Here is a 25,893-nt window from a genome sequence, read left to right on the forward strand (position 1 = left end):
GCCTCCCCATTCGCCTCTTATTTTTAGGGCAAATCATTTCAACCTCCCCAATCGCCTCCATCTCTATTCTCGTTCTCAACTCTCTCTCTCTCTCTCTGCAACTGCAAACCACAAGATCTACAAGAATCAGAAGTTCAAAACCCATATATTTCAGTTTATCTATCTGTCTGCAAGAATCAAAAGTTCAAAACCTTTTACCTATATCAAAATTCATATCGGCATATCATTTCAGATTGTTCAAAAAATCAAAACACATATCTTTCAGTTTCCATCGCCCGCTGTTCCAGTTCGGGTTCGCCGTTCGCAAGCTTCAGCCGCTGTCTCTCAACTCTCAAGCTTGCCCCCCCCTCTCTCTGCAACTGCTAACTTGTATGTATGGGTATTGTTTTAATTTTTTTTCTAAATCAACTAATCAAGGTCTGTAATTCTTGTTTTGCAAACTAAATCCTATTTGGTGAAATTTTATATGTTCTTTTATATATATATATATATATATATATATATATATATATTTTACAATATAAAGTAACAAAATTTGCATTGCATTTTGTGGTAATCATTGCAGGTAATCACCGTAATCTACATTTTATTTCAGCAAAACAATTTTTTTTTTTTTTTTTTTAAATTTCTGTAACTCTATTTATTTATTTTTTTATTATTATTATTTTTTTCTCTGTGTCAATTATGTCTACAAGAAAATTTGAATCTGGGCATGAAAAAAGAAAGAAAAAAAATAATCTGAATTGGATTAGAAATCTGCAGAGATTGATTCTGAAACAATTTTTATCAACATGCAAAGCTTTTTGAAAATGGAAATATTTTTAGAACTAAAAAAAAATCATAACAAGAACTTTGACAAACAAAAGTACTTAATGTAGGGTAAGGCTAGTTACTTCTTGAAATTTAAAATACTTACAAAAAGCATGCTTTTGAGTGAATTCCATAGTGATGGAAGGGCTCACACTCTGCTTCCACTAGTAGATTCTCAAATAGGATTAGTAAATTCTTCAAAAGAAGATATAGGGTACTGAGTGGTGAATTGTTTAGAAATAAATTGTTAATTTTTTTAATTAATTGCCCAAATAGGATTTTCTATGCCTTAATCAGTCAATTGTCTAAAGAAACATTGTTAGTCAACTAAAATTGAAGTAAAAAATAGTTGATTTTGGTTGATATGTTTTGATTTAGCTGGATCCGCCCTTGATACTAATAATGTTTTGTTTCACATAGAAATACAATCTGTGTAATGCATGAAGGATATATTGCCATATTTTTATTTTCAAATTTTGGTTTTTGATTTTCTTTTGTTATTAGAATGCAGAATATTAGGATATTGATTTGTTAATTTTGAAGATTATTCCTAAATGATGCATTGTACTTTGTTATTAAATTAATTTAACATAAGAGCTGAGTATAATATGTGTTAATCACACCTATCTGTAATAACACCTCTTTCTACGGATAGGTCTCCAACATTTTGACTGAAAGCATAGTTGGGTTGGGTTGATACACGATACAAATATTACTTAGATGGTGGTGTTTTAATTGTTATGAGTGAGATTGTGAAACATCTTCCTCACAACTTGAGTGTTTTCTTATTTTTAGGGTTAGCATTGGGCCTTAACATTTAGCAAGAACAAGGTTCAAGAAACATATCTCCTCAGTCATCAGGTAACAAATTATCTACTTTTTCTAAAATTTTAATCCGCATTTTTACCTATTGGTTACGTTTATTTATTCATGTTTTACATACTAATTTTTTGTTTTTGTTTTTGTTGCTACACACATGTATATAATATTGTTATGATGTGATGCTCGAACAATTTATTAATGGGAAGTTTAGTTTTCAATTTCAGAATATATGTTTTACAAGTTTATTAACGCTTTTAAAGCTTTTCCTCTTTTGTCTTAATAATATAGGTCTCTTTTACGAAAGAAGAGAGTTGATGGGAATGGGTGGAGTGGGCAAAAAAAATAGGTATGCTTTTTTTGCCTAGCTAATTGAATTATATAAATCATCCTACCGTTGTAACAGTGATTTTTGTTTTTGTTTTCTTCGTTTTTTAATGTTAATCTTAAATTTTCAGCTTGGTCGACCAAGCTTTTATGGGAACGTAGTATTCATGTCTATAATGAGCGCTATCCTTCCCAAGTAGATTTTTTTTCCCGTGTTGAATGTTGTTTTATTTCTCTTTATAAGAATAGCCTAGTGTTAGATTTAGAATAAATCACTTGTACTTCGTATGAGAGTGAAATAAAAGTCAGACACTGGTTTTAATACCCTCTACTCTCTTAGAATAGATGAATGTTCGTGTAATTTGTTTTACTCCCTTATAGTTTTATCCCCTTGTAATCAGGATTATGTGGATCAACAAAACCTTTTAGTTATGCTATATAAACTTCTTCCTGCAAAATACGGTAAATACAAATCCGGTATCGACTATAAATAATAATCACTATTATCTCCGTATCGACTCAAGTTGTCTCGAATAGCAGTTAAAGGGCGACATGTTTGCTTCATATCATACTGCCGTATAAGTAGTGTGCTGATGATCCGAATGACCTACCGGTTCAAGATCCAAATCCGTTCCCGGTTCAGAATCCAAATGTGATTGGCCCGAATGACAACAACAACCCGGATGACAACAACCACCCGGATCCATGGGGATTCGACCTTCTCTTTGGGGTTAATTGCTTTTTTGTCGTTAACTGCTTTTTTGTTTTTGTTTTTGTTTTCTTCGTTGTTGATCTTGGTTGGTAGACCCAGCTGGAGCAGGATAAGAAATAACTGCCATGGGTGGGATCATGAAGGTTTATGATGGGTAACAGTGCCCTTCATGGCAATGAGATCTTAATGTCTGTTATGCTTGGCGCGCATAACATTGTCCCTCCCCAAGTAAGACAGCAAATCATTGTGAGAGCAGACATAGAAGGTTAGGGCATATCACTGAGTAAGACTTTGAACAACAAATCATTGTGAGAGCAGACATAGAAGGTCACGTAGGGCATATCACTGAGTAAGACTTTGAAGAACATCATTTTTTTTTTCCTTTGTTGAATGTTCATCCTTACCCTTTTACTTCTGTTCATAGGAGTAGCCTAGTGTTACATTTAGAATAAATCACTTCTTGTACTCTGTATGAGGTGAAATAAAAGTCAAGACACTTGGTTTTAATCCCCTTTACTTTTATTGGAATAGATAAATGTTTTTGTAATTTGTTTTACTCTCTTATAATTAGGATTATGTGAATCAACAAAACATTTTGGTTATGCTATATAAACTTCTTCTTGCAAAATACGGTGAATACCATTAAAAAAAAAAGTCATTTTTATATTCATTTGAAATAATTTGAATTTTAAGTGACGAGAAATAAGAACTTATTCGAATTCCCTATGAAGTCGTGAATGAAAATACTTCAATCAAGGTAAATATTATATCACTAGACCTTTTTAATGTATAAAGATTAAATCTTTGAAAGAAAACGAGAGTTTTGTGTTATTTTATATGCATTACTATTTTTGAATTCTGTTTTATTAGGTACATTTTCTAAATGAATTTAGTAATTTTTTTATTTCATATGAGGTAGGGTATAAAAACAATGGTGATTGTTTTGGAAAGTGTGTGGGTATATATATATGTATTGGGTTTCAATTTAAACCGCAAGAGTATATATTGGGTTTCAATTTATCAAATGAACCAGCTGGGCTCAATTCCATTACAATTCATGTGTAAGAAGAAATCGTCAAAAAACTGACAGAACAGTTTCTTCCATTTCTCAAAAATTTCTCTCTAAAAAATCAATTGACTCGCAATATACAGGATGTGACATTCATTATACCGCCAAAGAATAAGGGTGGGGATGGTGAGGAGCTGATAGATATCTGCACATGAGCTTTCGTTGATGAATATTCGACTCGTAAATCAAAGCAGCCCGCTGGTTCGCTGCCTTGATGGCCCTCCTGGAAAGAGCTTCATGATCCATCCCAACACCCTTTCCACCACCTTGTTAGAAGGACAGGCAAATTATCATATTTAAAACTAAATTAAGGATGCATAGAGAGACCTACAGATTACCTATATATGCAATCCTCAAACATTCTTCACTCTCAAGGATGTTCCACAAACAAGGACAAGCTGAATACATATTGTAAAACACATTTTTACATGTAGTTTTGCTTTACTGTGTTAAGCTGACCTAAATATTGACTCTGCTCGAACCAAATATTGAGCCCCGAACAACTATTGACCACTTTAAGGTTGTTAACACTTCCATCCGCACATTTTTTACACATGTACACTTGCACGACATGTATTTACCAACAAAACAACACCACCCATTATCCTAAATTTGAATGGGGCCAAGCAGGACATACATAGGCATGAAATGATTTCACATTCAAAGTCAATCACCAAATTTTTTTGACGATTCTCCACCGACCCCCCCAAACAAAATTTTCCAAAACCTAGCAGAAGCAAAGCAATGAACTACAGACAGAGATAGTCAACTAACATCGAAAAGGATATGGGTAATTATTCCTTCAAATTTCCAATCCAAATAAATAAATAAAATTTTTTTAAAAAAATTACAGCTAATGATTGGCTGTTTTTACTGAAATTTGCATGTTCTTTTGTGAATTTGTTTACGGGGTGTTCAAAAAAACCATTCGCCTCTAAATTGGCATAAATCTGCAAGCTGATGCACATATCCAGTTGTCTTAGAGCTTTCATATCCATTTGAGATGTCTTAATGGAACGTGACCCTTGTGTAGATGATAATGCCATCGCAACAACTCCAGGTCCATTTGTAGTGAATCTATTCATATATAATATCGTATATACTCTTCCAGGGTTGTTTTTTTGATAGAATTGGCTAAAAGGGTTTTTGGGTTTAAACTTTTCCAAGCATACCAAGAGACTTATAATGAAATCTTAGTCAACTTGGTCTTATCATTCTATGATTCTCCACCAACCCCCCCAAACAAAAGGATTTGTTTGGCTTCTCATTCAAGGAGGGTTCAGAACAATATTTTCCATAAAAGTTCAGTTAAGTGAAATAATAGTGTAATTAATTTCCTCCGTGGTCTGAATCTATTGATGAGAGACCTAAGGACTAATTGAGAACCTGAAGTTATGTTTTTATTTCTGACAAGAATTTTTATAGTTTCTGGAAATTAATGAGTATTCAATATTGTTAGATGGGGGTGTTAGACCATGTGTGTGTGGTAGGTGGGTGTGCTAGTTGAAATATGTATTTATTTCTTGCTTGTATTCCAATGGTTAAATTATGGTGTTGAGTAGATTCATTAAGAAAATTGAATGCTAGTAGACTCGTAATACATAGGTTTTCTAGGTCTTTCACGTTGAGTTTCTGATACGATGTTTATTCCATCTCATTTCGAGGTTTTTAACCACGAGTAGGGGAGTGGGCTCCAGTTTTATGAGATTTGTATAGACCCAGACACACATGTATTTATAATTGCACCATGTCTAGGGTGGGGGTTTGACAAGGACATTTATTGTGGTTTAAGTGCTATATTCATATTGATGATATGTTTGTTTTATAATAAGTTACCTGAGGGGTTCAAGCCTGAAAAATTACCTGTTAAATTAGATGGAAATTTTTTATTTTTTATTTTTTCCTGAATGCATATGGAACATTGCTGTTAATGGTAGTGAGATTACTTGTACTTTTTTTATATTTTTTTGATAAGTGAGATTACTTGTACTATTTAATGTCCACTTTGGTGATGTTTGGAGGTTACTAAGTCGCCTGCTTTTGTTCAGATTTGGAATCACTGCCTAATATACTGCAAAGGAAGTATGCATTGTTGCGTGACTTAGATAAAAGCTTACAAGGTATGTTTGCATTGATAAGGATTATTTAGCCCATTCTATCAGTATCTCTTGCATTCTTTCTTATTATAGAAATGAAAATTTTATTCACCATGCCAAATGTGCTTTCTTCTTTTTGCTGATGGAACTAAAATCGACTTGTTTTTTGTGTGTGGTTTGAGCATCTTTCTATGTGCTTCGTTGTTGTCATGGACTAGATGATTCTGGCAATTTTGGTTAGGTTTTCTTTTGCAAGAGTGAGAGGTTTATATTGTCATAGATGACCTTATAGTAACACTTTTTCATTTTTTGATATGGGAGGTGATATTATTTAGGGTAAAGTGCAAAAAACCCCCCTTCAACTATTGGCCATTTAGCAAAAAACCCCCCTATCTACTAATTTGACACATAACCCCCCTGAACTAATCAATTTGGTGCAATTAACCCCGTCCGATGATAAGCCGGTTGAATTTGGCCGTGAAGACGCACATGATGGGTCACATGACAATCCAAATTTCTTAAAATGACCATACAACCCTTTATGAAGCTAAAAGACCATAATGCCCCTTTTATTACCGTTAAATCCCAACCAAACATTGCCTTATTTATGTGGTCAGAAACCATAAATCGCCTCATTCTTTATCTTCCTCGATCAGCCACAGCTTAGGTGAAGAAATCTGTATATCCATCGATATTGATACCCCAAATCTCTCTCCATATCTCTGTCTCGCAATCATGTCTCTCCTTTTGTTTATATATATATATATATCATTCAATCAAGAGTTTTTTAAGCTTTGCTTTTTTCTTTTTTTTTTGGCTGCAAATAATGAGCTCCATGGGTGAATCCTCTTTCAGCAATGGAATTTGCAGAGGTCCTTTCAAGAATAGGAAATGTGGTTGTGGTATCAACTCTTCTGTATACATTTCTGAGTCCAAAAATAATCCGAGAAAGCTATTTTACAAGTGCAGTATACGTTGTTGCAAGTTTTGGGAATGGCAGATTCCACTTGGTGCACAAGATGAAGATGAAGTCCATTTGAAGAATATGAAATGCTTTTGTGGTATCAAGTGTTCTGTATACATTTCTAACTCCAAAAATAACTTGGGAAAGCTATTTTTCAAGTGCAGTACTGGTGATTGCACATTTTGGGAATGGTGGATTGCACCTACTTCTAGGAATAATGGATTGCACGAAGATGAAGTTGTACCGGGTCATCTTGCTCATGCAGCAAGTTTTGGAAATAATCAGATCCTCCTAAAATGTAGAGATGAATGCAGAGTTCATTGCAATTGTAAAGGGAATGTTGACGTTAAGCATGGTTTTGTTTGGGTTGTCTTTTGTAGTTTTAATTATTGCTCTTGTTCTTAAGTGAAAAGTCTGTGCTGGGAGTTAGTAAGGCTGTTTTTTGTAAGGTTCTTCTTTCATTTGGTGTTAGGAGTTGTTAAGCAAATTCACTGAATTTGTTGTTGTAGTATGAATACAAGGCTTGTTAACTATGTACTAAAGTTGTTAAAATGAAATGGTTATTTTGTAGTTGAAATGCAAAGCTGCAATTTCTGGACAAGTTTTGAATACAACTAAGCTGCAATTTCACATATAATGCATTGCTACCAACTGAGCTGCAATTGACAATTACTTATATTTTCTGCATTGAATACCTGGACATATATATATGACAACTCACAGTATATAATACCTGGACATATGTAATACAAAATATAGCTCAATTATAAGAAAAGGTACTGAACTTTTATTACACAACCAAAGTAGCATTATAAGCTAAATGTTTCTGACTACCAATAGTATTTAGCAAACAGAACATTAAGGTTGTAAGGTTCTTCATGTCAACAGTTACAATTAGCCAACAAAAAACATTGTTAAGTTCTTTATGTCAACAGAAACCAGAAACAGTTCAGTACTATGAACCCCTAAAAAGCTGCAAACACCTTCACTACCAACAGGTATAGTCACTGTCCATCATTAACCTAGAAGATGATGCTTGTGTTGATGTGAGTTGAGAAAATGGAATGCTTTGAACCTATCATCAATAACATACACAAGTGAGGAGATTTGCAAATAAAGTAGCAAGTAGAATATAGTAGCAAAAAAAATAATAGTAATAATAATAATTATTATTATCTGCAAGTGTACCTATTGACTCTGGTTTAAAGGTACTAAAGTAAGGGTTTCATTTCCAGCAAGTTTTCCTCTTCCACCCCTCTTTGACCTTCCTGTTCCTCTCACTGCAATACCACTTCCTCTCATTGCAATACCTCTTCCTCTTCCAAGTAGTGGTGGTCTACCTCTTCTTCTTGGTGGAGGTTTCTCAATGACCGAAGGTGCAGCTAATTTGCAAGTCCTTGAGTTGTGACATTTTTCTTTACACTTTGAACATTTCAAATTTTCCTTTGACCTGCTGAGCTTAGTTTAAGTACTGGGCTAATCATTGTTCTTGTTCCTAGCCTTTTTGGGTCTACCAGTGGGTTTCTTATAGGTTGGTGGTAGTAATGGATTAAGGGGTACTGATTTTATCAACTTTCTCATTGGAAAAGGATGGATTAAACCACCACATGCCTTCATAGATATTTCCCTGTAATAGTATGGATCCACATAGGACTCAGGTACCTCTTTCCTTAAAAATGTGCATGCTACAACATGCTTACAAGGTATATCAGTTAAATCCCATATCCTGCAGCTACAAGTTTTCTTCCCAATATCAACTGCCTCACTTATACCAAAGCACTTAACCTCATATTTGTCATTACCAGCATAGTGCACCTTACACATCCTTGCCATGTTTTTCACTTTGTTCAAATTCTTTTAAAGTTCTGGACACAATAAGCTATCCCTTGATTCCATCCATTCTCTCTTTTGTTGGAACATCAACATTAAATGCCTTCTAATCCACTCCAACATGTACATGATTGGTTTATCCCTTGCTTTAAGAATTACTGCATTCCAGCTTTCACACATGTTATTGATCACCATATCACTTTTTGACTGGTATGAGAAGCCTGATTTTGACCATAATTCAGATGGCACATTGTGAAGCCACCTATAAGCTTTCATATTTAACTCATGTATCTTCCTCATATGTGCATCAGAATCTACTTCTGTACATGACCTTGCAGCCTTCCATAATTGAATTTTTAGTTGCTGCCCTTTGAACCTCAGTTTGAAGTTCTCATAGAGATGCCTCACACAATATCTGTGTTTTGAACCAACCATGATGTTCTTAAAGGTGTCTACCAAACCCTGCATTAACAATAAAATAGTAAATAAATATGTTTATAACAGTTCAACAAATATATATTGAAAATAAATAGTTTCATAAGTGTGTATATCAAATACTAACCTTTTGCTTATCAGATATGAATGTGATATCCTCATAAGGCCCCACAACATCCATAAACTTTGTCATAAACCAATTCCAAGAATCCTTTGTCTCAGATTCCACTACTGCAAAGGCTACTGGGAACATTTGGTTATTCCCATCAATACTTATTGCACTGAGAATGTGGCCACCATATGGCCCCTTTAGAAAACACCCATCCACACCAATTAGTGGCCTACAACCTTCTTTAAAACCATTTCTCATTGCTGCATAACAAATAAAAACCCTTTGAAATTTCTTCACATTCTCCACATATGTGGGCTCAGTCTGAATTTTAACAACACTGCCAGGGTTAGATGCATGGATCAACTGACAGTACTCCCTCATTTTGCCATACTGCTCTGCCTCATCTCCCTCAATAACTTCAATGTTTTTCTCTTAGCCCTTTTGACTTTGTGCTCTGACACATCAATGTTCATCTCACAAGCAATATTGCTCTTAAGTGTCTTAAGAGGCATCTTTGGGTTTGATCTCAACTGCTCTAAATACTTATGAGCTAAGTAAGAAGATGAAGCCTGTGAATTAGTTTGAAACCAAAGGCAGTTTGTATGTTCAGTCACATATGTTTTCACTATCAAACAATCCTCATCCTCTGGTTTGCTGGCATAAATCTTCCAACCACACTCAGCCTTACATACGACATTCACCTTATCTCCATCATTCTTTGTAAACTTTACATCAAAACTTTTCTTCAATGTTGTTTCCCTAACTGCCAATCTAAAATCTGCAACAGTCCCAAATTTCATGCCTAATTCTAATTGTTTGACCCCTAAATCCCTTGAAGGCATAAATTTTTGTTGCATAGAACCATTATCCTCATCATTAGAACTATATAGACTAATTAACTCATCACTAGGAGCATATTTTGATTTCAGTTGTTCAAAATCATCAATTGAGTCCTTTTTTTTTTCTACAATGTCTATTGGAAACTCATACCCTTGCATATTCAAGAAAGGTGCAACAATGTACAACTTTATCAAGTTGGCTTCTCTTTGAGCTTCATAATCTGAGATACCCCTCGGATCCGAGACACGGGTTGATCAGGCCCAGGCCCAAATCCGAGGGAATATCAAACAATTAATATTTTATAATGAACACGGAATACAAAATAAATTAAGAAATGAAATTAAAGCTGGAAGGAACTAAAAATAGAATCCGCAAAATATTATAATTATTAAAATCCATCAAACCCAAACTCCAAAACTCCATCAGTTTACAGCTTGGGAATCCATCTCTAGTGGACCCCTATTAAACATCCAAACGGAAGATAGAACAACTGTAATAAACGTCCAGAAATAAAACTATAGAGAGAGCTCTACATCGTCGGAAGAGTGAATAGAGACCTCTGCTCAGCACGAACACGTCTAAGCTTGGAACTGTCGTGTACCTGAAAAATAGAAGTGGATCAGGCCCACGCACAAGTTCTATACTACTATAATCCAAACAGAGGCCCGATACGCATGTACATCCTAAACAATTCAACAATAGCTAATAGTCCGTAAATATATATATAGTCACACTAAAGGACTCTCACTGGACTACAGGCCGGTCTCAACCTGAATAGAGGTAACATGCTAAAACGCACACGAAGTGGGCATATGTACCTATACCTAAATAGGGTACACCTCCAACCATCGTAGCCAGCCACATCCCGATGCATATACGCTCCCTAGCCATCGGTCCTGAGGCTCAAGCTCATACCGAGGCACCATAGCAGTACATATATAAAATCCATCCAAAATCCCTGGTATTGCCGCTCAACAAGTAGTTGCCATGACAATACAAATCCACGGGATTTAACTTTTAGTTAATCCCATCCTTATTCCAAGTAGGTGGGTAATGGTATTGTTTTAAAAACCAAACCCATCCTTAGTATGCCACCGTCCCATACCGGTGCCTACTTTCCAATCCTCCAGTAGTCAATAATACCAATAAATCAAGTATATATCAACTAAATTCCAACATCCAACATTCAATGTTAGCAGTGATAAAATAAGCATTGATAAACAGGTTCACAACAACAACATATACATGCCCAATTTAAGTTGTTCCCTTTAGTCTGATATAAAGACAGAATTAATTAAAACTTCCATTTAACACTTTACAAATGACATACAGATATGTAGGGTATGTATCACAAAATCCTAACCTCCACAGTTGATACTAACTGTGATAATGTAAGCATCAAAACAATATTCACAGTATGTATGTAGACATGCTCAAATTATAGTGTTCCACAAAACTGATCTAGTGTTAAACTCAAATCCTCCTAGTATTTAAGTTCCAACAGTTGCTATTACAGAAGTTAAGATAGCTATCATCTAGACCCATCCATCCAATAATTTATACTACCAGTGGTAAGGAAGAACGTGAACCACAGAACCACAATGCATCCACAAATATGCTTAGTCTAGGTTGAACAAGCATACAACACTACTGTAACTACCAGTTTCATAGCAAAACAGATATCATTTTAGTTTGGTTTAATCTTCATTAATCCTGAAATCATTTAAGAGTGTAAAGAGTATGAAGCCTAAGGGAAAGAGTAAGGATAGAATCTTGCCTCAGAAACTTTTGTTCAAAGTTTTAACGTCGTCTTCTTAAAAAAATCCTGGCGAGTTCCAAAACTCGGTTACTGTTCACGGGTACGAAACACTATTCCTAAACTCAAAATCTGATCTCCACCGTTCAGATTGTGCAACACTGAGTCATGAACCTATCCTCCAAATTTCAGCTTGATCGGACCACAGACGAAGCGGGATCGGATGTTTGATGAAATCTGGGCAGAATGGAAAAAAACCTGTGCGACCAGTTACTATTCACGAGTACGAATCACTATTCTCGAGGTCAAACTCTGATCTCCACTGTTCAGATTGTGCGTCACTGAGTCGTGAACCTGTCCTCCAAAATTCAGCTCGATCGGACCACGGACGAAGCGGGATCAGAGCTTTGATCAAACCTTGGCAGAATGTGGAAAACTGCGTTTTTCCTTCTCCCCTTCCACAAAACGTGTGCTTTGTTTAAAAAACCCTACACAGACGTCTACCTTATACTTATAGAGTTTTCCTAAATCCTAGGTTCATTTAAGTCCAACTCACAATCCTAACCGGCCCATTCAATTAACGTAGAAACCTACGACGGCTATAATATAAAACCCTAATTTATACTGTAATTAAAACCCTAGTTAGATGTATTTACCTAATTACCCTATTCACCATTAAATACTTAACAAATAATCTAATTGAACAAAATAATAATTAGTAAACCTAATTAAACCAAATAAGACACACATAAAATAAGACACACATAGAATAATTAAACCAATTACACTTAAACCATTAATACCAATTAAATAATTAAAACACTAACAAGTAATTCCAATCAAATAACTAAACCAATTACACTTAAACCATTAATGCCAATTAAATAATTAAAACACTAACAAGTAATTCTAATCAAATAACTAAAAATAAATATCATTTAAATAAATTAAATCACCACAAAAGAAATAAATTAAATCACCACCAAAGAAAACAATTAAGCACCTAATAAAAAAATAATGACACATAATCAAATAAAATGCACTTAAATAATAAATTAAATACCATTAAATACCAGGAATATCCTTTTTAAAATTAGGGGTATTACATTCTTCCCCCCCAACAAAAGGAATTCCGTCCTCGGAATTCACTCTTACCTTCTTCCAATATTTCAGGAAACTGTGAGCGAATGACATTCTCTCGTTCCCAAGTGGACTCAGACTCGTTGTGATGACTCCACTGAACACGAACCAAAGGAATAACCTTATTACGAAGAATCTGATCTCGTCGGTCGACAATACGACACGGTGGCTCTAAATAAGTTGCATCCGGCTGCAACGCAATCTCCCCAACATCGATATGCTGATACCGATCCTCATCTCGAAGAAATTTCCGCAACATGGAAACATGAAACACGTTGTGGACGCGATCCAAAGTATCCGGAAGTGCCAACCGATAAGCAACAGCTCCAATGCGATCCGTAATCATGAATGGACCAACAAATCGCGGTGACAACTTCCCTTTCTTCCCAAAGCGCATAACACCCTTCATAGGAGACACTTTGAGTAGAACCTGATCCCCAACCTGAAACTCCAAAGCCCGAGTACGACGATCAGCATAGCTCTTCTGCCTACTTTGGGCAGTACGCATGCGATCTCGAATAAGAGCAATCTTTTCAGAGGTATCCTTGATGAACTCAGGACCTAAGAATCGATTCTCTCCAACCTCCATCCAACAAACAGGTGACCGACATGGTCGACCGTACAATGCCTCAAATGGTGCCATACCAATAGTCTTCTGGAAACTATTGTTATAAGCAAACTCCACAAGTGGCAAATATTCCTCCCAGTGGCCCTTGAAATCCAGAACACACGACCGAAGCATATCTTCCATAATCTGATTCACCCTCTCAGTCTGTCCGTCAGTCTGAGGATGATAAGCAGTACTAAGGTGTAACTCCGTACCTAAAGCCTGCTGAAAACTCTTCCAAAATCCAGATACAAAGCTCGAATCCCTGTCCGATATAATAGACAATGGAATGCCATGTAGCTTCACAATCTCTGAAATGTAAAGCCTCGCCAACTACTCCGAAGTGTAGTCAGTGCAAATAGGCAAGAAATGAGCTGACTTGGTCAACCTATCCATAATGTCCCATATGGAATTATGCCCCTTGAAAGAATTTGGCAACCCTTCCACAAAATCCATAGATATGCTCTTCCATTTCCACTCCGAAATTGGTAGTGGCTGTAGAGCTCCTGGCGGCCCCTGATGATCAATCTTAACCATCTGACAAGTACTACATTGAGAAACAAAAAGAGCAATATCCCTCTTCATACCTGCCCACCAAAACTGCCGCTTCATATCTTGATACATCTTATCGCCTCCTGGATGAACAGAGAACTCAGAGTGATGAGTCTCAGTCATCACATCCTTCCTCAAATTATCAGCAAAAGGTACCACTAACCGTCCCTTGTACCTTAAACCTCCATCAGCCCTAACATAGTAGAATGGAACCTCTCCGAAAGCTATCTCTGCGACCTTGTCGACACACTGCTGATCGGTGAGTTGTGCTTGTAAAACCTTGCGAATGATGGAAGGTGTAACCACCATGCAGGCCATAAAAGCATCCGATAACTCATCCACACTCTTTAAAGCATTCCACTCAGTAGTGAATAGAGTAGAAAGACTACCAACAGGTCGGCGACTGAGTGCATCCGCCACTACATTCGTTTTCCCTGGATGGTGCTGTATAGAAAAATGATAGTCTTTTACAAACTCCAACCACCTGCGCTGTCTCATATTTAGCTCCCGCTGAGTGAATAAGTACTGCAGACTCTTGGATCACTGAATAATCTGAAGGACTCACCCAAGAGATAATGCCTCCAAATACGCAAGGCAAAGACCACTGCTGCCAACTCCAAATCATGTGTTGGATAATTAAGCTCATGAGGCTTAAGTTTTCGAGATCCATAAGAAATCGGTCGCTCCTCTTGCATCAATACACATCCAAGACCCTGCAACGAAGCATCCGTGTAAACAAGATACTCTATCCCGCTCTGCGGAGTAGCCAGAACCGGTGCAGAAGTCAGCTTCCTTTTCAGCTCATCAAAAGCTCGCTGACAGTGTTCATCCCACATGAACTGTACACCCTTCTTGGTTAGATGAGTGAGTGGTCCTGCTATCTCGGAGAACCCCTGGATGAATCTCCTGTAATATCCTGCCAGACCGAGAAAACTCCGAATCTCAGTAGGTGATGTAGGCTGTCCCCACTCAACCACCGCTGAAACCTTGGCCGGATCCACTGCTATCCCCTTTTCTGACACCACGTGACCCAGAAATTTCACCTCCCGCTGCCAAAATTCACACTTCTCAAACTTGGCATATAACTGGTGCTCACGAAGCGTCTGCAAGATTATGCGAAGATGTGTAGCATGATCGTCCTCTGACCGAGAGTAGATCAAGATGTCATCAATAAAGACAATAATAAACTGATCCAAATAAGCCCGGAAGACTCTATTCATTAAGTCCATGAATACTGCAGGTGCATTAGTCGTCCTAAACGGCATAACTCGAAACTCATAAGAACCATATCGCGTGAGAAATGCTGTCTTAGGAACATCCTGCTCCCTGACCCTCAGCTGATGATACCCAGAACGCAGATCAATCTTGGAGAAATATGTGGCTCCCCTTAACTGATCAAACAAGTCATCAATCCTGGGCAAAGGATACTTGTTACGAATCGTAACCTTGTTCAACTCCCTGTAATCTATACACAGACGAAGCGAACCATCCTTCTTCTTTACAAACAGAACCGGTGCTCCCCAAGGTGATGTACTCTTACGAATAAAACCCTGGCTGAGTAACTGTTGAATCTGATCCCTCAGCTCTCTCATCTCTACCGGTGCCATCCTATAGGGTGCCCTAGCAATAGGCGCAGTGCCTGGAGCTAAGTCTATCACAAAATCGATCTCGCGACTAGGTGGCAACCCTGGAATCTCCTGAAATACATCCGGGAAATCCTGTACAATCGGTATGTTATCCAATGATACAGTAATCCCCTCCTCATTTTCCTCCTCCATATGGAACAAATAGGTGCTACCGCCCTCTTTAGAACGTGGTATAGCTACTACATACATATCTTGACCAGGTATGGTAAAAATAATAGATCTATCAAAACAAACAACTTAGGCATGGTAGTGAGACAACCAATCCATCCCAAGTATCACATCATAAGTGTGCATGTCCAGGACCAATAGATTGGCTAGAAATCTGAGTCTGCCAATATCTAGTGTCACAGGCCCATCACTCTCATGTATAATAACTGTATCACCCAATGGTGTAGAAATACCTTGAGGTCTAGTGCATACCCTCGTCCTTATCCCAGACAAAGCAACAAAAGTCCTAACTACAAATGAGTGTGTAGCACCCGTATCAAATAAAACACGTCCATGCAAACCATGAATAAGAAACTTACCCTCAATAGTCTGAGGTGCCTGAACATCCTGTGGCATGGGGTTATACACCCTGCCATAGTGCAACTGCTGTGGTGTCTGTCCCTGAGTCTGCGGCGGTACAGGTAAAGCCAGATATGTCTGTCCCTGAATCCGTGGAACCTGTGGAGCTGGTAGAGGCACTGGCGCCCTCTGTCCCTGCTGCACATACTGTCTCTGTCCCTGTCCTTGTCCTACTTTAGGACACTGCCTGGTGGTATGACCATACTCTCCACAAGTGTAACAACTACCCTGGAAAGTACCAAATGGCCTCCTCTGTCGGTTAGCCTATGGCTGACCCTGTCCTGCCTGTGGTCTCCCATTCTGTTGCCTCTGAATAGGTGCCCCATTCCGGTGAGCATCTGAACCACCTTTGTGCTTCTTCCAAGGCTGTTGTCCTTGGAACTTGCCTTTGTCATTCTGCCGGTGACCATTGCCATTCCCCTTTTCAGCTGACTGATTAGTAAAGTCTTTATCTCCCCGTTTCTCACCACGAGCCTGTCTGATGTCCACAGTCAACTGATACTGTTGTAGAGCGGCGTCTACCACCTGAGCATAGGTAGTATAGGCTGGACTACCTTTAATAGCTCTCTTGATAGACCACATCAGTCCCTTGACAAAACTGTTGCGCTTCTTCTCCTCTGTATCCACCTCCTCCGGTGCAAAGAGAGACAAACGTGTGAACTGTTGCTCATACTCCGCCACTGTCATGTTTCCCTGCTGCAGACTTAGAAACTCGGTCTTCATAGCTGCCCTGACTGCATAGGGAAAATATTTCTCATCAAAGCGAGCACTGAACTCATCATAAGACAATGTCATCCTCTCCTCTGAGGTGGTAACTGACTCCCACCACTGTAGTGCATCCCCAACTAGCTTGAAAGTAGCAAGCATCTGCTTCTGAACCTCCGTGCACTGAACCAAACGAAGATGACGCTCAATGTCCTGTTTCCACTGGTGAGCTGCTCTCGCATCGGTTGAGCCTGAGAACACATGTGGACTCCCCTTTGTGAAAGAGCTCATAGCCTTTCCCCAAGAATCCGTCTGAACCACTGGTGCTGGTATAGGTGCCGGCTGTACCTGAGGCTGATTCCGAAGTGCAGCTGTTACCCCAGCCTCTATAGCCTGAGCAACGAGGTCATTGAGGTGAGGAGGAATCTCTGGATCTCTGACCTGGTCCAGAGTCTGTTGAACATTCTCCTGTTCCTCCTGAAATTGATCCATGTCATCTTGAAACCCAAGCCTTTGCTGCTCTTCCTCTATTTGCCGACGCCGTAGGAGATATTGTTGCCTACGTGCCGTTCTCCTTTCCTTCCTAGTTCCTTGCATGTTCTGTCCATTTCTCATCTGTTAACACGAAAAGACAGACGTCAATACCCTTTCTATACGAACCATAAGGAATATAATGAATCCTAACTTAAGCTCTATTCAAGAGAAAACGCTACGCAGAAGACTTAATATGAAAACATCCTAGAGACACTTGAACCTGGAGTGCTCTGATACCAACTGAGATACCCCTCGGATCCGAGACACGGGTTGATCAGGCCCAGGCCCAAACCCGAGGGAATATCAAACAATTAATATTTTATAATGAACACGGAATACAAAATAAATTAAGAAATGAAATTAAAGCTGGAAGGAACTAAAAATAGAATCTGCAAAATATTATAATTATTAAAATCCATCAAACCCAAACTCCAAAACTCCATCAGTTTACAACTTGGGAATCCATCTCTAGTGGACCCCTATTAAACATCCAAACGGAAGATAGAACAACTGTAATAAACGTCCAGAAATAAAACTATAGAGAGAGCCCTACATCGTCGGAAGAGTGAATAGAGACCTCTGCTCAGCACGAACACGTCTAAGCTTGGAACTGTCGTGTACCTGAAAAATAGAAGTGGGTCAAGCCCACGCGCAAGTTCTATACTACTACAATCCAAATAGAGGCCCGATACGCATGTACATTCTAAACAATTCAACAATAGCTAATAGTCCGTAAATATATATATAGTCACACTAAAGGACTCTCACTGGACTACAGGCCAGTCTCAACCTGAATAGAGGTAACATGCTAAAACGCACACGAAGTGGGCATATGTACCTATACCTAAACATGGTACACCTCCAACCATCGTAGCCAGCCACATCCCGATGGATATACGCTCCCTAGCCATCGGTCCTGAGGCTTAAGCTCATACCGAGGCACCATAACAGTACATATATAAAATCCATCCAAAATCCCTGGTATTGCCGCTCAACAAGTAGTTGCCATGACAATACAAATCCACGGGACTTAACTTTTAGTTAATCCCATCCTTATTCCAAGTAGGTGGGTAATGGTATTGTTTTAAAAACCAAACCCATCCTTAGTATGCCACCGTCCCATACCGGTGCCTACTTTCCAATCCTCCAGTAGTCAATAATACCAATAAATCAAGTATATATCAACTAAATTCCAACATCCAACATTCAATGTTAGCAGTGATAAAATAAGCATTGATAAACAGGGTCACAACAACAACATATACATGCCCAATTTAAGTTGTTCCCTTTAGTCTGATATAAAGACAGAATTAATTAAAACTTCCATTTAACATCTTACAAATGACATACAGATATGTAGGGTATGTATCACAAAATCCTAATCTCCACAGTTCATACTAACTGTGATAATGTAAGCATCAAAACAATATTCATAGTATGTATGTAGACATGCTCAAATTATAGTGTTCCACAAAACCGATCTAGTGTTAAACTCAAATCTTCCTAGTATTTAAGTTCCAACAGTTGCTATTACAGAAGTTAAGATAGCTATCATCTAGACCCATCCTTCCAATAATTTATACTAGCAGTGGTAAGGAAAAACGTGAACCACAGAACCACAATGCAATCACAAACATGCTTAGTCTAGGTTGAACAAGCATACAACACTACTGTAACTACCAGTTTCGTAGCAAAACAGATATCATTTTAGTTTGGTTTAATCTTCATTAATCCTGAAATCATTTAAGAGTGCAAAGAGTATAAAGCCTAAGGGAAAGAGTAAGGATAGAATCTTGCCTCAGAAACTTTTGTTCAAAGTTTCAACGTCGTCTTCTTAAAAAAATCCCGGCGAGTTCCAAAACCCGGTTACTGTTCAAGGGTACCAAACACTATTCCCGAACTCAAAATCTGATCTCCACCGTTCAGATTGTGCAACACTGAGTCATGAACCTATCCTCCAAATTTCAGCTCGATCGGACCACAGACGAAGCAGGATCGGATGTTTGATGAAATCTGGGCAGAATGGAAAAAAACCTGTGCGACCCAGTTACTATTCACGAGTACGAATCACTGTTCCTGAGGTCAAACTCTGATCTTCACCGTTCAGATTGTGCGTCACTGAGTCTTGAACCTCTCCTCCAAAATTCAGCTCGATCGGACCACGGACGAAGCGGGATCGGAGCTTTGATCAAACCTTGGCAGAATGTGGAAAACTGCGTTTTTCCTTCCCCCTTCCACAAAACGTGTGCTTTGTTTAAAAAAACCCTACACAGACGTCTACCTTATACTTATAGAGTTTTCCTAAACCCTAAGTTCATTTAAGTCCAACTCACAATCTTAACCGGCCCATCCAATTAACGTAGAAACCTACGACGGCTATAATATAAAACCCTAATTTATACTGTAATTAAAACCCTAATTAGATGTATTTACCTAATTACCCTATTCACCATTAAATACTTAACAAATAATCTAATTGAACAAAATAATAATTAGTAAACCCAATTAAACCAAATAAGACACACATAAAATAAGACACACATAGAATAATTAAACCAATTACACTTAAATCATTAATGCCAATTAAATAATTAAAACACTAACAAGTAATTCCAATCAAATAACTAAAAATAAATATCATTTAAATAAATTAAATCACCACAAAAGAAATAAATTAAATCACCACCAAAGAAAACAATTAAGCACCTAATAAAAAAATAATGACACATAATCAAATAAAATGCACTTAAATAATAAATTAAATACCATTAAATACCAGGAATATCCTTTTTAAAATTAGGGGTATTACATAATCATAGAACATTCTCAAAACATCCAAATCACACTTGATTTCTCTGAACTTCTGATTACCCTTTAAATATGGTACTGTGTAAAACACTTGAGTAATCACCCCATATCCTAATTGGTCAACCATATCTTGAATATCATCATAAGACATGATGTTTGGATCTACACTTTCAATGGAGCATTTATCTTCTCCTAGGTATGCCATTTGGAGTGTTTTCGTGAAAACACCCCCATGATGAAGTTCAATGTTATAAAGGTGCATCTATAATAACAAATTTCAATTAACAACAAGCAAATATATTTTTACAAAGTCAACAAGTGAAAACACACATTTAATGACAACTCAATAATAAGGTGGACCACTCAATCACAGGGTACAGTTAAACTCATACAACATTTTCAATGGCAAGTGGACACTTTAATCATTTATAAACAGTAATATAAAAGCAAAACAAGGACCATTCAATGATATATAGAAGAAAGGGACCACTGGATAGAACCCATAGTGAAAGAATAACTTTCAACAATATAAAACATAGTCAATTATAGAAGAAATGGACCACTAGACAGAACAACATAGTCAAATAATAGCTTTAAACAATATAAAACATAGTCAATTGAAGAAATGGACCACTAGACAGAACAACATAATATATATGCATAAACAAAAAAACAATGAAAATATAAAACAAACAAATATTAGAAGGCAAAAACAAAAAACAATGAAAATATATGCATATATATATGTATATATACTGTGGGCCAAACTCAAACACCCATCCAACATTTTACAGACCTAAACCCTAAAATCAAAAAATAAAAATCCTATACTGTTTTGAGAGAAAAAATCGTATCATGTACATTACATCAGTAAAAACATAGTTAATCATTGAAGAAAGGGACCACTGGACAGAACAACACAGTATATATGCATAAACAAAAAATAAATAAAATATAAAACAAACAAATATTAGAAGGCAAAAACAAAAAACAATGAAAATATATGCACATATATATATATATATACTGTCGGCCAAACTCAAACACCCATCCAACATTTTACAGACCTAAACCCTAAAATAAAAAAATAAAAATCGTATACTGTTTTGAGAAAAAAAAAATCCTATCATGTACATTACATTAGTAGTTACAAATTAACATATTACAGTTGAGAGCTTTACTGATTGAGTAACCCTTGAGAGATCGAAAATCCGTTCAGCCAAAACTTTCTTCAGTTCCTCAGAGTTTCAGTAGTTTGGTTTTCCCGCAAAAATGGAAGGATGTGGATAGATTTATTTGGGGGGCAAATTAGTAAATATAAAGTAAAATGATTGTATAGATTTTATTTATTTTATTTTTATTTTTTTGTGTTTATTCTTAACGTATATTGTTAAAAACATGTCTATAAATGATAGTTGAGGTTGTCAAGTGTCTAAGCATTTTTTTTTCCTTCCCTCTATAATTCATAACAAATAATATGTGTGTATATATATATGTTGCAACTTGCAATAAGGATTAACATAATAATTAACAATTTTTTTACTAAATTTGAATTTGAACCACATTTAATAACCATAAGTTAACCACAAATATATATTTTTTTTAAATTGGAAGGCCAGCTTTAATTTTTATATAGAAAAATCGCCATTAATAACTATATTTTAGTACCATAAATAGGGTTGTGCAAATTTTTGGAGGGGCCAACTTTAATTTTTATATAGAAAAATCACTACCATTAATAGTATAATTTAGTAGCACTGGTAGTGTTTTGCGAAAATTTCCGCCCTCTGCCCCTGACAGTATCGCTTCCTGAAATTGGGCTTTCTAACTGTTTTTTTTTATTTATAAAAATAATAATAAAATTGGCTCACTTTTAGTTTGCGTTTTCAAAGTGGCTAGAAGCATAATCAAAATGGAACATTAAGGTTCACATTCTATACCATCATTAATTGCAGTTCATTAGGATTTTTCTGGTCAACTTTTGATGATCTTGCCGGATGTTCTGTCCATATCAGCAACAAACTAGTGGCAGTAACTCAGGGTATCGCCTGTCAGCAACCAACCGATGACTTTATTGCAGGAGAGAGAGAGAGAGATAGGGATAGTTTCGTGTTGGCATCTATGCTCAGTCTTGGGTGAGAATCGCGAGACACAAGAATATCCTACGGCCCTAAAAAATATTCCAAATAATAAAAAAAATGGAAAGTGTTCAATTGGAACAATGAAAACATGACTGAATGGGTCCTAGTTACTCTTCGGGACGGATTGGAAGAAGGGAGAAAATGCTCAACAAGGAAAATGATCCAATGACTTTAAAAGAATTCATTGAGGAGCTGTATGAGGTGAAAATCTCAATTACTGTAGAGTGGCAGTGAGGGTGACTTTCTGTCAACTTTTCAACTATCACCCCAAAAGAACACAGTGGTGTCATACAATTGGCAAAGTATGTGTATATGTATATATAGTATATATAACCTTCTTGATCCGAGTAGTTGGGAAAAAAGCTTTACTGAGTTGAAGTAGTTTGAAATAGACTTTGTTAGTTGAGTTTAGTACAGTACACACTACACAACATTGTTAAATGGTGAACATGGAAACCACGATAAGATTAAATACCACTTGGCTATTAAATATTCTATATGATTCTCATAGATATTTGCATACATGCATACACACCTACATCAAAACAGACATGCATATATGTATATTGCGTAATCAGCTTAACGAAGATAAATTCAACATCATCCTGATCTGTCTCTCATCTTCAGCATCTCTAACCTTGAAAACCTTAAAAAGAAAATGTTTCTAGGAATTTGAAATCAATGATTCAAAACCAAATTTATTCAAATGAGACATTCATTTCATTTCTCCATGGAGTATTCACATCAGCAAAAACTGAGTTTTGTGGTACGCAATGACTCCTTTTCCTGGCTAATGAGATGGCTCAGTTTTTCTAGTTGAGTGGACCTTTTTGCACCTTGCAATATTATCACATCTTGGGCAAGGTGAGTTTATCAGCATCCCCTTAGAGGTTTCTTGGATATTTGGTCAAATACACTTCTTAGCTTCCAGTGAAACTGACTTGAATCGAGCATTGATCTGAATCTGGACCAAGATTCTGGATCATGAGCTGTGGTTAACCCCCCTTGTGTTGTACTCTGACTTCTTCCTAAGCCAGCCATGCAATATCTTATCAAATAAGACAAGAAAGGAAAATAATTAGAATTGTATGGAATTCAAACTCTGCCGCATCATCCAGTACAGTTCTCGTACAGGATCATGAGAAGACTGAAAGAGAGGGTTAAAGTGTGGCAAGAGATTCTGTTAAAGTTCACTTTAGATGTTGCTCATTCTTTGGATATTTATAAAATTTGTCATTAAGGCTGAATAGACTCTAGATTAGCCTGGTTTTTGCTGGTTCATTCCACCAGGAAACCCAAATACACACGGCAGCTTTTTTTAGAGCTCTCCATGCTCACTTCCTCTAAGGTTTGCCAAGTCTTGTTTACCTGTTTTGATGGTCCAGTGCCCACGTTAACGTGCTTAACACCAACCTCATTACCTTTGTACTGCTTTTGATTCATCAAACTTATGGCAACTTAGATGAATTTTTGTTAATTAGTTTTCTATTTTGGTCGAGTTTGAGGATCATGTGCTTTGTAACTGAGGATTTTGTTTTCTGCTTCTGGTAACTGCATCTTTGTCAATTACTGGCCTTTTCACTTTTATTAAGGTGCAAAATTTGCATTTACTTGGAAGAACACTGATACTCTCTTTTCGGTGGAGTTTCGAAGTTGCCACTTGGAGGATAATCTAACGAGGAGGGGATTAAGTAGCCCCCAATTTACTGAAAGGAGAGGATGAAACTGGCAGCAGCATAAGCATTTAAATCTTATTAGAATTCTGTACAATTGAAAGAATACACAATTTATTGTGCATTATTTCGTTCTAAAGAGTTGTTTTTACAGCTTCGCTTGTCTAGGGCGGCATTACCATATATTTGTCCTGGGATCTGCCATTAACAGCTGAAGCATTGTATTGCATTGCTACAAAAATCTTGGCTCGTTTATGAAATCGTTTAATCAGTCCCTACTGATTGACCAGACAAATCAAACTTAAGTTCGTTAGTATAATTGATTATTACTGAAATTTTCCAAATATGCTAGATGTGGGAATAATTTCAAATTTATTGCTGAAACTGTTGATCTTTTTTTCTTCTTATATTCCTCTAGAGTGGCCCCAAAGATTTCTTATTTCTATGATTTTTTAGCTTTAATATCCTGAATTTTGTCAAATCTCAGTATTATCGAGATTCAAAAAATCTGAAAATTTTAATGGCGAATGATTATCGTAACCTGATTTTCTTGCTATATGGGTTTAATTTGCATAGCAAGTGATTGAAATCTTTTTAACAAATGGATTCTTAAGATCTGAAATATGACTCTGATTATGAAAACCTGAGTTTGTTGCTTGTGGATTTAATAAGCATAAAAGGTAAATGAGAAACTTTATTGGTTTCCTGTTAAAAATTCCTGTATAACTTTGTAAAAAGTTGTAATACTTGGATGTTAGGAACTAATTTTGTTGACATCAGATATGTGGCTTTGCACTTGATTAATCTTTTTATTTTTTGGCTTTGTTGTCTGAAAAGGCATTTTTCAAACAGATATATTATACAATTTATGTTTCTGCACCCTGTAAGTTGGTAGCAATTATATGCTCTTGAACTGTTTAAAATACCTAAACATGCAGGACACGACTTACGGCGGCAGCAGCAACCGCAGTTGCAAATCCAACCAGTATGGATCTAGACCTACCAGTGGACCCAAATGAACCCACATACTGTTTATGCAACCAAGTGAGCTACGGGGAGATGGTTGCGTGCGACAACCCTGATGTATGTTTTCAAGTACCTTTTTTTTTCTTTTTTCTTTTTTCTTTTTTTTTTTTTTTCTGGCTGTTTATTAAAGTGGTGATCTGATGAAAGCGTCTGCTCTTTTTCAACAGTGCAAGATAGAATGGTTTCATTTTGGCTGTGTTGGTCTGACAGAACAGCCCAGGGGAAAGTGGTATTGTTCAGATTGTGCTGGAAATCAAAAGCGTCGGAAAGGAAAATGATGTGAAACATCTATCATGAACCTGTAAAGTATAGATTTACTCAGCCTCTCTGAAAGTTGCTCAATGCTGGCACCATCTGAGTTGTAGAAAAAAGATATTCCGAACCTGTTTTCGGAAAAGCCATGAATTTTTCAGTTAATGTGGTTTGTAGATGTTGGAGTTCATCAACAGAACATGGGCATTGCCTAATTAATAATAATCTTAGCAGATGCATACAAAGATGGCTCATCCCTTTGTCTGGAAACACATCTCCAGACTTTTCAATCTGGATTGTTTTTATCATAATTGTATGTTGAAATATGATTGAACTCATATGAGGTGTTGATGAATTAGCATTTTGCTATGATGTTTTTTAGTCCTGTTATCAACAAAATTCAGTAGTAGAAAGTCATTGACAATCAAGACAAAGTGAAGAGTCTCATGAAGTGGACTTGAATGATGCATCG

General features: G+C 36.8%; 1 long non-coding RNA gene across 3 annotated transcripts; it reads left to right on the forward strand.

Moving 5' to 3' along the window:
- On the forward strand, window positions 1-25,658 carry LOC132274913 (uncharacterized). 3 transcript variants are annotated; one of them, XR_009470559.1, is made up of 6 exons: window positions 1-369; window positions 1,606-1,671; window positions 1,921-1,978; window positions 5,786-5,857; window positions 25,082-25,226; window positions 25,337-25,658. It is a non-coding gene; the product is annotated as an uncharacterized LOC132274913 (long non-coding RNA). The 3 variants fall into 3 exon arrangements; XR_009470558.1 differs by lacking the exons at window positions 25,082-25,226; window positions 25,337-25,658 and adding an exon at window positions 6,689-7,374 and having other exon boundaries at window positions 4-369; XR_009470557.1 differs by lacking the exons at window positions 5,786-5,857; window positions 25,082-25,226; window positions 25,337-25,658 and having other exon boundaries at window positions 8-369; window positions 1,921-2,971.
- Window positions 25,659-25,893: the final 235 nt, after the last annotated feature.

Source organism: Cornus florida, unplaced genomic scaffold (genome assembly GCF_030987335.1).
Source record: "Cornus florida cultivar Cherokee Brave unplaced genomic scaffold, ASM3098733v1 CherokeeBrave_3.0.0_Hap2_Chr09, whole genome shotgun sequence".
NCBI lineage: Eukaryota > Viridiplantae > Streptophyta > Magnoliopsida > Cornales > Cornaceae > Cornus > Cornus florida.